Source organism: Daphnia pulicaria, chromosome 8 (genome assembly GCF_021234035.1).
Source record: "Daphnia pulicaria isolate SC F1-1A chromosome 8, SC_F0-13Bv2, whole genome shotgun sequence".
NCBI lineage: Eukaryota > Metazoa > Arthropoda > Branchiopoda > Diplostraca > Daphniidae > Daphnia > Daphnia pulicaria.
In genome coordinates, this window is record NC_060920.1 from 15,279,893 (window position 1) to 15,295,064 (window position 15,172).

General features: G+C 45.6%; 1 protein-coding gene across 4 annotated transcripts in view; it reads right to left on the reverse strand.

The window, feature by feature from the left end:
- Nucleotides 1-15,172, reverse strand: part of LOC124312073 — a 63,141-nt gene that overhangs the window by 19,532 nt on the left and 28,437 nt on the right. For 2 of the 4 annotated variants that reach the window (XM_046776524.1, XM_046776523.1), the window contains exon 1: nucleotides 13,485-14,987. The exons of the other annotated variants lie outside the window; for them this stretch is intronic. The gene's annotated coding sequence lies outside the window, so the exon portion shown is untranslated. Of the gene's footprint in view, nucleotides 1-13,484; nucleotides 14,988-15,172 lie in introns of those variants that run through there. 4 annotated transcript variants of the gene reach the window in all.

The window sequence follows — 15,172 nt, forward strand, 5'->3', positions numbered from 1 at the left end:
TCGGAAGAACTAATTAAGAGCCCGTCTTTATTGATGATAATATAAGACAACCTTCGCATTCACATGTAAAAGATTTTCACAAGAAAAACGATTTCCGCTTCTGTGTTGTAGGAACTCGTTCATGTAATCCCATCTTCTATTATTATTACGGTAGCAAAACTTTTTCTGGAAAAGTTTAATTTCACCCACCACCAAAAAAAAAAAAGAAAAAGAACTTGTGCTCCTTGGCATCGTCTTTGCCAGGATTGACGATTGCATATTTCAAAATCTACGATTTCCTTTGAGAAAGTAATCCAACGCGAGCCCAACCAGAAAAAACTACATTAGCGTCGTTTATGATATTCAAACCTTACAGTAAGCTGACTTACATTAATCCGCCCCGTGACAGCTAAACGACAGATGATGGAACTGATAACTAGAGACAAATGAAAAGTGAAAATGTTTGTCTGAGACACACACACACACAACCCAAAAAAAAAAAAAATGGGTGGGGGGGAAACTTTTGTTTCGGCGATTGATACTGATTTCCGCTCTGCGCATTGACAGCAAGTCTATTTCGCTTCCCTTCATTTCCGTTTATTGTTATTGATGTTTCATTTGATTTGGTTCGCATTTCCAAAGTTTTCGACGTAGGATCTACTCGCGGGATACAACCGGACCCTTTGATCGATGGCTCACGGCTGAGGTTGCGTAATTTTTTTGTTTCCTAGCCGAAATGTCGGCATGCGTAGTACTACTATTACCTCCACGCTCCCACGTCCATTCGTTCCCAACTCCCTCTCCACCCCTCCACCCCTCTCTAATGTTGGCATTCCGGGAGACCGAAACCAAAACAAAACTATTTTTGAACTTGCCGCCTTTTTTCCGGGAATAAATGGAAAAGGCCAAGTCAACAAGCCCAGCTCTTTTCTATATTGACGTCCTGCTGCATAGTACTGTACTGTAAACTACATATTCTTCCTCTTCTTCTTCTTCCTCTGGCAGACATCCCGGGAGTTTCGCTTGACCGATCAAAGCGAATATCGCGGGCTTATTCCAATCAAACAATATAATGTTGCAATCGTTGTAGCTTCTTCCTCGTGCCGGGCGAAGGGTACAGCCAAAATCAACAATAAGAGAATAAAGAACCCACACCACGGGGCTTTTGGCCAGACGTGATTGCAAGAGGTGCCGGTTGTAAAAGGGAAGCAATTCATCATCGCCGGGCAGCAGGCTACGCACGCCTATGCCGAAAATCATGTCCAAACTCCCCATCATTCGCTGGCAATTTGCGCCAACACATATCAACACCCGAATTTCCCCCCGAAATAAAACGCCGACCAACAATCGAAACACACAAAAAAAGAAGAAACGGGCGTTTGCGTTTTTATTATTTTTCGCTTTCGGTTCTATTTGCTACTGTTACTTATAAGGGCACCTACCGGCAGGGCAATTTACGACAGACATGGGACCTCCTCGGTCGACCTGATCCGAAGCCAAATTTTCCTCAGCTCGGTTAAATAAGCCTCCACCCCCCACCCCCTTTCTGTTACATCTATAGAGAATTGCAGCTAGGCTATTCTCTCGAAAGCCTGATTGTTGTTGGGTTAGAGGCTATAGGTTTTTGGCCGCAAAGGAGCGTAATAATGACCACCAGAAGTCGGCCAAAAAGAAAGGGGAAAAAAAATAAAGAAAATGGGCTAGTATAATCAATTCCACGTATTCCGGTCGAGTTCTGTTGGTCATCAGTCATCCGCGCTTGCTCCGCAAAAGCTCAGCAAGCCGCAGACGGACGAGTTCGCCGTGTAGTAACTAACAGACGGCATGCATACTAGGTTTGCAGAGCAGTACGTATAACTTATACCAGGGAAAGGGCTGAAACTGAAAGGAGAGACGGGAAAAAGAAAAAAAAAGACCAGGATCCTCGACCCCGCCTTTCTTGTGTGTTGCTGCTGCTGCCCCTTCCGAGCCGGATTGATCAATCGATACGGGTGTGTGTGTGTGTGTGTGTGTGTGTGTACTCTCTGTAGTGTACGTCTTCTATAGCTCTCTACTATGGCGTACCATCGGCCCGGATATATCAATAACATCATACAAGCACGTAGCTGGTGAGACATTCGATCGATCAAACGAAAGTCTCAAAATAAAATGATTAAAAAAAGGGGGGGGGGGGGGGCAGGAGAGGAATAATAATAATTCAAAGAAAAACACAGGAAAGAAGGAAGGATAATCTCGGATCGCCTATCGGAAGTCAAGTTGCCTCCGTCCCTCCAATTTTCGACCGCTGCTTGTAGCCGCGTCCGTTTTTCTGTGACGGATTAAACAAAAAATAAAAACCCCCTCCCAAAATTGCGGGAAACTTGGATGGGGAAGCGGACAAGACGGAGTACGTGCCGTCATTAGACGACCGTTTCTTCGTCTAATTGGAACTTATTGGGTAACTGTGCCGTTGAATTTCGTGCAGCAGAGAGAGAGACGTACTCGCGGATCCCTTTATTCCCAGACATCGTTATCGCCATGTTTGTTCAAGGAAGCGCTGATGGCTGATGACTTGTATATGTTTAAAAGCTATGCGCAGCAGTAGCCAGCCGAGAACTCACGACTTTTGTCGGCAACTAACAGCCAATAACACACATACACACATCTCCTACCGTACTCACTTCCCAAAACCGAGTCGATCCCTTTTGCAAAAACTCCACGTCAGTTGGGGAGCCTTACAAAAAAAAAAAAAAAAAAAAAAAGTTTTACAGTTTACCGTTTCCCTGTACATATTGGGATCTCATAAACCCCTTGCCAGACTTGTAGAAACTCCCCCAGTATCCCACCGGAACAACAAAAAAAAAAAAAAAAGGAGGAAGTCAAAAATCCCTCACCCCCCTCCGTCATTTTCACATCCTCTTCCTGGAAACAGCACGGAACTACGATACTATTTCGACGTACTCTACCGAGTATACCCTGCCGCTGTATCGAGGATCGGCGTTCTCTGCTACCGAAAAAAAAAAGAAAAAAAGAAACCCCATCGCAGTCTAATATGAAACGGCTGTCGCTGTTGCACAGCACACATAGGGCGTACGGTACTACGGTATATAGATAACTTCTTTTCCGTGTTTACGCCATCAATGGAAAGGGATGTATAGGCCATAGCGGCTACTTCTCACTTTTTCTTTTTCACTAATACTCGTGTCACCCCAGTAGAGCGAGCGCTTGGTCGATGTGAAAATAAGTGAAAAAGTAGCTGACTCTGTCGATCCTCACTCTCTAAATAACTTGTACGACTTCCTCTCTCGTGATAGGCGTACAGGACGGCGGAAGGATAAAAAAAAAAAAAGAAAAAGGCAAAAGACGACAACAAAAGATATTAAGTTCTCCCGTTTTCGGATGGCAATGATTACCACTTAGGAGGGAAAATGGGAGTAGGCAGGACTTTGCCGGAGGAGTTTCGATTCGAGCGTTTTCCCGGGAAAACGCAAAAGTTTCTCTCTCCCTCTCTCTCCCTCGGTTGTTGAATTGTAAATTTCCCGCTTCTGTAGTGCCACTAGCTGGCGTATACATTTGTTGCAACAGCCGTCTGTTGGGCTGTTGGTTCCTTCGATCCTGCCTTCAATATTATTATCCTCCTCTAAAAGTATGGGACCACCCATCGACTTATCTTTCCGGGGCCCTCTCTTTCTTATTCATTCTTTGGCATTATGCCTTCGTGTGTTCCAGGCAAAGCTCCAGGGGGTGGAATCATCACGGGCCATGATGGGATCGAGAGAAAAGATTCATATCTGGAAAAAGGAGAGAGAGATGAGAACGCGTGCCGACCGATTTTAGTAAGAGTTCCGTCCCCTCTTCATTTTTCAGGAGCCCAAAATCTTTGCTCGAGTCTTCCTCTTTAAGCATCTCTTTTTGATTATTTGGTCTTTTCGCTTCTGAGATGCCGTGTTCCCCCCCCCCCCTTTTTTTATTAACTGTTTTTTTTAGATGCGTTTCTCTCACGTCCAGGGCGGGCGCCAGTAGCCACTCTTGTTTAACCATCACACAAATTGCACGGATATCTATACTCCGACTAGGGTCAGAATAACGTCCGGAACGAAAGTTGAAAAAAAAGAACGAAAGAAGGGAACGAAAAAAGGGAACGAAAAAAATCTAAATGGAGATGGATGGTGAACGCTTTTACGTGTTTTCCTTGTTACGTAAACACAGAGCGGGGGCAAACATCTTTCTTTCTCACTTTTCCAAAAGAGATGTTGCATTATACAAGATATTTATAGACGTTTATGGAGACCCGAGGAGAGACAAGCAAAGGCTGTATACAGAGCTAAGAGAAACGGGCCAGTGAGAATGGGCCCGGCTGTTAATGAGAACCTTGTGACAGCTGGGTAATAGTGAAAAAACACCAAGGAACTCGTCATCCGCAACGGTTATTCGGGGCGCAATTAAGTGCAAGACGAGAGATGGACGAGTTGACGACAAAGTCCTTTGGTCCTCCTTCCCCATAGTTCATTCTATTAACGCACCACCGTTGCGTAATAGTCGGGGATGGGGGGGGGGATAAGAACCAGACAACTGCGAATGTTGATTCTTGCTTGCTCCCTCCGCGTCAGTGCAGCTGTGTTCATCATCATCATCTCGTCTGTTGGTTCTTGTTTGCAAGGCGAACGCCACACACAAAAAAAAAAAAAATTAAAAAGTCTCGGACATTGTCTGTGTTGGTCGGAAAAGAAGAAAACGAGGAGCTGGTTGCAGCGGTTGCAGGAACGTGTCCAACGCCTTGTCGTCCATCGATCCTCTTTCCATTTTCTTCTCTCGACTTTATCATCAATGCGATTATACGGGCCGGCAGGGGAGTGAGCGTCTTTGTCCGCTCGACCAAGAGCACACAAGGAGGAGGAAACGAGAGTCTAATACAAGCAGCAAATAAGAGCACCGACAAACGGAAAAAAAAAGAATAATATCTCAGACTCTTGTTCCATTTCGCCTCCAGCAGGTTTTCTTCTTTCTCTCTTTGGAGAGAAAATGGCAGTGGGCCTGGACTGATGCCCCTGTCCTTTTTCTGATTTCCTTTCGACGGACAACGACGGCCGACAGGAACACGCGGGAGCAACCCGAATGCCCTCGCCGACATTTGTATATATACAGGGTGGGGTTGGGGGGGGGGGGGGCACTGGGGCAGTCGTGTAGGAGGAGTAGGAGAACAGACCATTCAAGCTCCCGATAGACACCATTTCTAAATATTTGGGTAAAAGAGAAAAGAGAAGGAGGAGACGGGCCGCAGCCACCGACCGTGTATAAGTCCTAATGGAACAGAACCTCTGAAAAGGGCTATATTGGGGTTCTGACCGTTGCGACACCGGCGGGCAAAGAAGGTCCGGTCCCAATCTTTCGGCCATGTATTCCAGAAAATAAAACCCCTGGCCATACAGAGAAACGAACAATCGTATATGGACGACGGGGAAGAGTCGAGTTTGCTCGACCGAGAGACTGTCAACAGAACTTTGGCGCGCGCGCATGTGTGTCTGTGTGTGTGTGTGTGTATACAAACACACAGATTGGACTAGAGACAAAAAGAAAAACCGGTAGGGAAACTCTACTGTTACTACTTGTGCCGCTCCATCAAATCAAATCGGAATTGGTGTTCTGCTTTTGTCTTTTGGCTATTTGCTTTGACCTTTATTCTTTTTATTTGTGTGTGTGCTCAAATATTCACTGTGGTGTTTTCGACAAAAAAAAATAGAAAGCGAGTTTCTAATTTCACGCACATGTGAAGAAGAAAAAAAGTTCCATTCTCTTTTGTTTTTCTTGAAACGGGAGAGAAGAGAAGAAGAAGAAGAAAAAAAGGAAGGAATCAACCGTTCGCTTGATTTAATCAACGAAAGGGCGTGGCTGTGGCACGTAAATTTCTTTCTCTCTTCAGTCTCTCCCGTTTATCCACTCCTACCGTATCAGTGACAAATACCGTAAGGTGAAAATTCCATTCTAGAAAATGCCGTTCTTTTATCTCCTTCTTCAATTTTTAGATTCCAAAAACGTCGAAATTTCATTTTTCATCCAATTTAGGTTCGTCGCTATGTTTCTTTTCTACCTCGGATCCAATTTTGTGTTTGGCTTATTACCGGGATATCAGACGAGATATATATAGAAATATAAATAAAAGAAAACCTAAAAGGGAATAATACTAATAAAAAAAGGACTAGAAAGAAATGACAACCATGTTATTTTTATTATTTTTTTTGGAAATAAAAAAAAACATTCTTCTTTGTCACGTTCCTGTTCATCGGATGAAATTAATCAAAGTCTATACTAGAGAAACATGACTGTGAGCGAACGAACGCACCGTCGGATCGTTCGCTCTATATCTAGTCCGGGACTCCCGGACTTGAATAATAATAAAAAAAAATAAAAATGGAAGAAGAGAGAAGGAACCAATTCGCGCATCAGTCTGATCGATCATTCCATTATGTGAACAGAGCTTTCTAGCTATATATTATTTTCTCGGGTGCCCCCCCCCCCCTCACTCCCCTCCTTAACGCTCGTATTTTTTTCTCCTTCTTCTTCCTACGGTATCCATAGTCGTGGCATATCTTCTTCCCTTACATCAACACTAGAGGCTATATACGACGTCCTGTCCGGATCTTACCCCACCCATCGCCTTACTCCTCCGTCGTTGTCTCCGTCGTCTCACAGTATCTTCTCGAGTTAGGCCAAGATATGGGATCAAGTCGGCCAGGAATGGAGGGGGGAAGAAGGGGGGGGGGGAGAGAGAGTCTATAGTGGAAGGCTTTCAGAAATGGATCGTTATATAGACGACTGAACAAAAGAGTCGGGAGATGTACTGTACGAATAGGAAATAGGCAACATACACACACACATACGGAGAGAGAAGGATAAAGTTTTGTTGACTGGGCCGTGTGTGTGTGTGTGTATATTCAGCTGCAATAGAGAGCACCGGGTTATAATATAGTAGCAAAAGGAGAAGAAAACTAACCGCTCCTTCAACGCCTGTGTACAGTCTTAGTCATGTTACTCTGGCTCATTTTCTCGTGAAAAAGGTTTGGTCGGGCTGTGGGTATGTCCACCTTCTTTTTCTTCCGACTCCCCCCCACTGCTTCTTTATCCCTAGAAAAGACACACAACCCCCTTTCTTCCCGACTGATGGCTGGCTTCTCTCCCGACCCCTGGCAGCCATCTCAAATGTACGGCGGCGTCTATCCAGGCGTCGCAGTCTATGCAGGAGCGTCCCTGTATCCATACCATATATATATATATAGTGATACAAGAGGGTCGAGAGAGAGAAACTCTTCTACAAAATAATATATGTATGTATGTATGGATATATAAGAGAGAGAGAGGGAGCGGCGTCTGCGCGCGATGATAGTAATTCACCGGGAGACGGACGGCGACATCAACTATGTGCGCCGACGAGCCGGATCACTTCAAAAGATGAGCAAAAAAAAAGATAGAAAAGAGCGGAATGCCGAAAAAGAACTAGACGGGCTCTGTCTGTCTGTGTGTGTGTGTGTGTGTCCATTGGTTGGATCCTTTTTTTTTGTTACTGGGCGGTTGGTTGTTAGTACTATAGCTTTTTTAGCCTGGGCAATGATGGAATCCCCCACCCGTCCCCGTCCATTCGCAAACAGAATAAAGAGGAAAATGGGCAGAGTTAGACAGAAAAGGAATCGGAACAACATTTTCTGTGGGTCGCGAGTGAAATGCCTAATTCGTAAGCTTTCAAGCGGCAACGTTGCGTAAGGGCACAAGAGAGAGAGAGTCATATCACCAGATTATTTGACCAGAATCGCGGCTAATAATAAACAAAACTCAGACGACAAAGACGACGACGACGACGAGAAAGAAATCATAAAATAAGAAGCAAACGTCTTGGTCTTCCATGGAAGCGGCACGCAGCAGCAGCAGCAGCAGCTTCGACCGTCATGTCATCCATCACAATGGGCCGCGCTGGTCTATAACTCTACGGCACGAGAAGATAGAACTCGAGGCGTGCGTCGAGATATTATCCTCCTTAATCAAAAGCCGGAGAAAATAAGAAGAAAAAGAGAAAAACCCGAGATGAAACTAGTCATATACGACTTCGTCCATCGGATGGCCGTCTTGTGTGTGTGTGTGTGTAAAGCTCCAGCCCCCACTGCCATCAGCATCCATTTAACAATGTCCATACAGCTGAACTAACTGCGCTGCTGCTGCTGCTGGGGCTGTTGCACGCGTCGTCTGAGATAGCAAGAGACGGGCGAGCTTTTTGTTTTCATCGCCGAGCACAAAGAACCCGAGGATGGAAGGCAGAAGAAGAAGAAAAAAAGAGGAAAAAGAAAAATCACAATAATAATAACACTCAGACGACGACGACGACCGGCGTCGCGGCTTTAGTCGTTCTGTCGAATCCAATTGCCCAGCGAGCACCATATGGTGGTAACAAATGATTTCTTCTTCTTCTTCTTCTACTTTTTGTTTTCTTCTTTTTCTCTCTCTCTCACTCGTTGCGTGTTCCTGCCCATAAAATTCACAAACACCAACTGGGGAGGATCCATTCGACATCACAAGAATCTTTTTATTCTAATTCAGTCAAAGAAGACCAGGGACACGTATAGTTCACCGATAGATCTCTCTCTGCCGAGACTAAGAGAAAAGTTTGATTCTTCAGAGAGCAAAAAAAGGAGTTTTCTCTCGGTGTACAGACATTTCCATCATCTGGAATCGCGAAGAGGATGGAAACGCTCGGCGATAAAGAATGTAAAAAGGGAAAGAAGAAGAAGAAGAAGAAGAAAAAAGCAGCTGCGATTTATTGCCGGCGGTTCGTCGTGCCCATTGAACGTTTGTGGGTAGATTGAAAAGGCGCGGGAGGAAAAGAGCGTTTGCGAGTTAACTCGAGGAGAGAGAGAGAGAGAGAGAGAGAGAGATGAAGAACTGCGCTAGTGCGCTGCAAACTCATAGGAGTGAGACGCGGAAGAAGAAAAAAAAATTTCATAGTTATTATTCTGTCCAGGTTTCACGGTGATGTACGCGCCGACTGTGCCGAGCAATCAAAATGCGTCGGTGTTTAACCATCGTCGTTCCTTCTTCTTCTTCTTTTTCTTCTTCTTTTCTCGTTACTACACACAGGCAACCACCAAGCGAAGCTCGTCGCTAGACGGTCCGCCCGCGCCACCACACGGTCGTATAACCCCCTTTGGCCCCATCAGAAAAGATTGAAGCGTTCCCTGCGGAGGAAGAGCCCAGCACCAGAAAGTCTCTCACGGCTTTTTGACTCGCAACTGTGGGCGCCCGGTGTGGGTTAGACCTTCCTCCTCCTTCCTTCTTCTTCCTTTTCTCTCTCATCTTTCCCATTTTTTGTTCTCTCCAGATATTCCCGTGTCGTTCCCCTTTTTTCTTCTCCTTGATTCCATTGGCCGTGTTTTATCGACTTTTCCTTCACCCTGATGACGTTAACCTTTTTCTTCTTTTTCTTCTTCTCTCGTTTTGATTGTGAGGAAATGGGTGTCGATCCGAGCCCAGTCTTTCCCCTCCCTCCCTCACCCAAAACATTTCATTTTCGCACGATAACAAACGCCGATAAGAAGAGAGAGAGAGAGAAACTGCGCGGCGCTGATCAAAATCTCTACCACCCCGGTCGCTGGGGTCATGACGGCGTCACACATTGCAATCAAACTCCAAAAGGCGGTCGCGGTCGTGAATGAATAAATAATAATAATAAAAAGAAAAAAAAGGAAAGGAAAGAGAACCCACCATCAAATAACCGAATGAGAACAATGTCCCAACAACAACAATCAACGACTATGTGTGTATGGGTATTTTTTATTTTTTTTCCCAAACTCTTTCGCTTTCACTGCACCGATTTCTTTTCCCATTCTTCTTTTGTTTTCTGGGTTTATATACTGTATACATTTTTTTCCTTCATTTTTCATTTCAATTCGATTTGATGTTATGAAAAAAAAAAAAAATAATAATAAACCCGAACGATGTTGACCGCTAAAGAAAAGAAATCCGAGATTGGAGGGGGGAGTGTATAAATCGAAAAGGGACACCGCCGAGCGCGGGAATGTCGATCTCGTTCAAAGATACGGACGTAATAGATCGGGGCAACTAGTATTATGGCCGATCGAATTCACGACCTTGGGGAATGGAAAAGAAATGAGCAATCAATAATTTGAAAACAGAAATCTAATCTGAAAGGCTAGACCAAATCAATGGCCGCCACAACAGATGGGTATGGCAGGGCAGATTACCAGCGCGCTTTTTTTGAAATTTAGAATTCTTTCGCTCGCACAGAAATAAAAATACTCGAAACGACAGACTGCTGCTGCTGCCACTGCGCATAGTTCAATGGCAGTGAGAAATCACGGAGGGAATAAGAGACGCCGAAAAAGCAAGAGCAGAAGAATGGAGACAGAACGATGAGCGCAGAAAAAACAAAAAAACAAAAAAGGGGTTCTTCCACACAGGAAAAAAAGAACGAAAAAAGAGTTTTTTTTTTGGGGGGGATTATAAGCAGACAAAAATGTTCCCACCATCAACCGGTGAAGTATGCCATAAAAAACACAGAGAGAGAGAGAGGGAAAGAGAGAAACAAAAGGTTGGGCCAAACAACTCTTCAAGACAAGACTCTTATTCGGCCGCGAATAGCGCTCTATGTTTATATTCCTTCTTCCGTTCATTTCCAATTCCTTTAGACTTCTTCTTCTTTCTTCTACTTTAACCCAAAAAATAAGAAAAAGAAGAAGAAAAACAAAAACCACCAAACAAAATTGCTTGTTTCTTCTTCTGCAACTCGGTTTCCATCAGCTCCGGATACGCCTTCACATACGCCCGATAATAAGCATGCCATCAGTTTGATTCACGAAGGGGGTTCGAAAAAAACCAGACAAAAACAGACGCCATTTTTCGTCTAACTTTACTGCCTATATTTAGTCTCGTCGCTTCCACTACAATTCAGACTGAGAGAAAATGTGACCCCCCCAGTCAGAGTCCTTTTTGTCGTTCGGTCGTTTCCGGAGTCTCCACCCATCATTGGCTGTGCCTATTTTGTTGAACAGCATTTTTTAATATGCAAAAATAAGCAGATACGTACACACACGTGGAAATATGATTCACGAGCAATCATTTTTCTTGTGTGAGCCTTTTTTTTTTTACCGTACAATTCCACCCACTCAACTCGTGGGTAAAAAAGAAAAAAAAAGCACATAACAATACCGTATAGGAATGTTTCTCATCGAGTCCAAAAAGACCCCGAGGGATGGGCGAACGCAACAAAAAAAGGGGGAAGAAAATCCGACCGTCAGGGGAATTGCGTCGGCTGTTTTGTGGTCCGCTATTTAGTAACGAAACCAAGTGATGGTGATAGATGACCATCGAGTAAAAGTTCAACAACAAATTCAGGGCATACAACAACAACAACAACACGGTTGCGAAACCAGAAAATGAAAAAGAAAAGGAGAAAAAGAAGGGGGCTGTCGTCGCCATCAGTGGCGTGTTGCGATAATGCCCCCTCCAATTTCTCCTGAAAAATGTTCAGCGGTGTCAGGCAGCAACAGCAGCCGTGAGCGTGATAAAGAATCGGCCTTTCCAAGAAAAAAGAAGACGACGACGACTTTTATGCTCGGCGCAACACCAGAAATAAGAAAATAATAAAAGAAATCGAATAGTAGCGAACGAACCCGCAATTCAGCTCCGGTATAGTCAGTCGCTCACGTTATTATTCGTCTTTCCACCGTGCAGACAGAGAGAGTAGAGTAGAGAGAGAGAGAAACGAAAACAATTGGAATTCGGAGCGTGAAGCACAACTATGGAAAGAGAAAGAGAGCCCCCCAAAAAAAATTTTTAAAAATCAGCGCAGAAAAGAAAACAAAAAACAAGGCGAGAAATAGACGCGGACTAAAGGAGAGAAGATGACGACGACAAGCCAAGCAAGGCGACCGAATCCGTTCACGTTTTCTTTATCAAAGTAGTTTGGGTCACGGAGATAAGAAGACTGGCCAATCGCACGCTCGGCCAGGAAAGAAAAAGAAAGAGAGCGGAATCAAAACAACAAAAAAAAAAAAATGGACGACGACGACGGAGACGAAACGGCGAAAAGAAAATGAAGGAAGAACTATGTAATTATTAGAGGAAACTGTCAAGGGTCGATGATCGATCGGCGGATGAATGGGGGTCTCATGGTGGCCGAGAAGATCCAAAAACAAGAGCAGCGAGAGAGTCTACGTTGATTCTATTATCATCTTCATCGTGTAACATTTTCTGCCCAGCCTCATTCTGCGCTGTCGGTTCCAAGTCGGAGAAACAACCGCCAACGCACAAAGCGGAATTGCGGATGGAGTTGAGGAGCGAGGGGGGGGGGGACATACTCGTTGTTGTACCATGTTATATGTGCGGCGTCAACACGATGCCGCCCACCCAACAAGAGGAGGAAAGAAAAAGAGAGAAGGGGGTGCCCAACCAATCCGATTAAGATGAGACTATGAGATACGAGAGATCATCAAGACGGACCTCGACCAAAAAGGGACTTTTGAATATATATTTCCCCCCATTTTCCTTATAGCTGGCGGGCTGCGCCGTCTTGATCGAATGGGTCGTTGCGTCCTCTGATCTCGGCTCAGAGCTCGGCACACTCTGATTCTCATCCGTTGATGAGGATTACAGTCGGCGGCCGCAACGCTCCGAAAAATCCCTCCGTCTTATTTTGCCTCTTCTCCGCGCGGGGAAAAACAAAAAACAAAAGAATACATTACAACACACACACAGACACACGACAACAATATTCATTTGCTGCCCTGTGTCCAATTCTGTGGCCGGAATCGAGTCGGATCTTCTTTCGGTCGCGTCTCTAGAGCGTGAGAGACACAACACACAGGGAGGAACGGACACAAGTGCGCGACAACACACAAGATAGAAAATGGGGGCGAAACGGTTTTTCTTTTTCTCTCTCCTCTTTTTGAAGATGAATGTCGAGGGTATCACGTCGTCGTCAACGACGACGACAGAGCGTGTAATTGAATGTATCTACAGGCTGAGCACCCCCCCACCGCCTGCCTTGCCTAGCCTCCGCCACCCCCATCATCAGAAAAAAAAATAAGCTTGATACTTGGTACGTCTAGCGTTGATATGCGCTCGGTGAAGACCCTGGCATTCCCTCATACCCGACACGGATGACATTGGGAATGCTGAGCACACATCAAACCCGGGGACCATCCATACGCCATAAGGAAAAAAAAAAGTGGGGAGATTGCCCCCTGGCTCCGCGACGCATATAATAATATATCGCGCGTGTGGATGTGTAAATCTAGACGTACGTACGTACATATATACTTGTGAGCACAATGGCAAAGCACAATAGGGGGGAAGCTGCAGAGTGGTAATATAGTACGTCATTGCTTTCGCTCCTATTGAAAAACATCACAAATAAAAAATAAAATGGCGGCGGAATCAAAAACCTATCAGCGAAAACTGCGCCGTCGTTTGCCGACACTTTTGAAATGGAGCAGACACAAGACGAGATCGGTTGTTCCACTCACCCGAATGTATATAGTTTTTCCTCTCCTTCTCTCGTATTTTACTAGTAGTAGTTGTAGTTGTTGTTGCTCGGATTGTTCGGGTCGACGGCGGAGTTGCACGTGGGGGTCCTTGGGTTTGATGACACGGCGTCTTTGGCTGTTTATTGTCGATAAGTTGCCGAATTCGAGCGAACGGCGAATTTGACACTTTCGGCGGAACCGGTGCAAGTTTGTTTGTCGGGTGAGAAAACGTCCAAACTGTTTTCAGGCGACGCGCAAATGAGTTTACAAGCCAATGTAATCCTCATTCGTCGTAGAGTTGATGGATGGAAATTGGCGCGGGAGGAGGAGGAGGAGGAAGGAAGGGAGGGGTGAAAACGGGGTTGGGAGTGGGGAGGGTAGAAAACAAAAGAGAGACAAAACTGGTGCTGCACGATCGCACTAATTGTTGTTGGCTGATGGCCACTGACAGTTGCCAATTAAGTGACGCTTTCACCAAAGAGTTGAAGTGGGGTTGACACAGCTCTCGAGTCGGAGAGCATCGAAAACGGGACAGCAGTCAACAAGACGAGTCGCCACCATTCAACCGGACCCACAGAAGAGGACGCGGGAGAACTTAACAAACGAACGTGAACGGGAGAGAGAGAAAAAAATGTAGAGGCCGACGAACTGGTCAATGGGAAAATGCGATGATGATGCCGGTACACAGACGCGCGCTCACACAAACAACAACAACAGCACACACACACACACAGAGACACTTGAACCAGCCGGCCAGCTGTACCGTAAACACACACCAAAAAAATCTCCCACAGAGCCGGGCGGAGTCCGTTCCTGTCCAACGGTAATACCCTCTCGACACTCACGTACGAAATGAAGAAAACAACAGCCAAGGTGGACGAGAGCGCTTTAAACGACGATGGCACGTAGTTGCTGTTGTGTGTGTACTCTCTCTCTCTCTCTCTCTCTCTACTGTGTGTGTGTGTGTGTGTGTGTCTTGAGTGCGTGTGTATTTACACACTAGACCGAAGAGGAAGTCGCACCGGACACTGGCGCTGCCGGCTATTTAGTTTTCTTTCGACTATTTTTTCGTTTAATTGTTCACGCCGGCCGGCCGAGAGAAAAGTAATATAACAGTGGGGAGGAATCGGTTACGTCCAAGAGAAATGGGTCGTCCCACTCCTGTTCCTCTACAATAACGGCGGCGGTTGATGCACTCAGGTAAAACAACAAAAAAACCCGACGAAGAAGAGCGCGGACAAGGTGTCAATTGCGCAACAACAATCTCAGATGGATAAAATACGAAAGGAGTTGTGCAATTGCAAGGAAGGGAATTTTTCAAATAAAAATAAAAAATCCTTTTGGGTTCGCACGTTCGAAATTGTTGTCAGGAGAATAATTTCTTGACAAGACGAAGGTAAAACTGTTCGGTCTGAAATTCGGTGGGTTCCAAAAAGGGAGAGAGCGAGACTTGTACGTGTGTGAACGACGCCCCCGACGGCTATCGACTGACTGAATCTCTCGCTCCACGGGTCTCCAGACTTTTACACAGTGTGTATACACTACTGTTTGGCTGCGCCCGCCCCGACGCTATATACGGAAGCGGCACGGCTGGCGGCCGCTGGCGCGCGTGCGGAGCGTCACTCTACGCTGGACTGGCCCAGCCCAGCCCTCCCACCCACCCTCTAGCTTTACCCACCACCCCCACC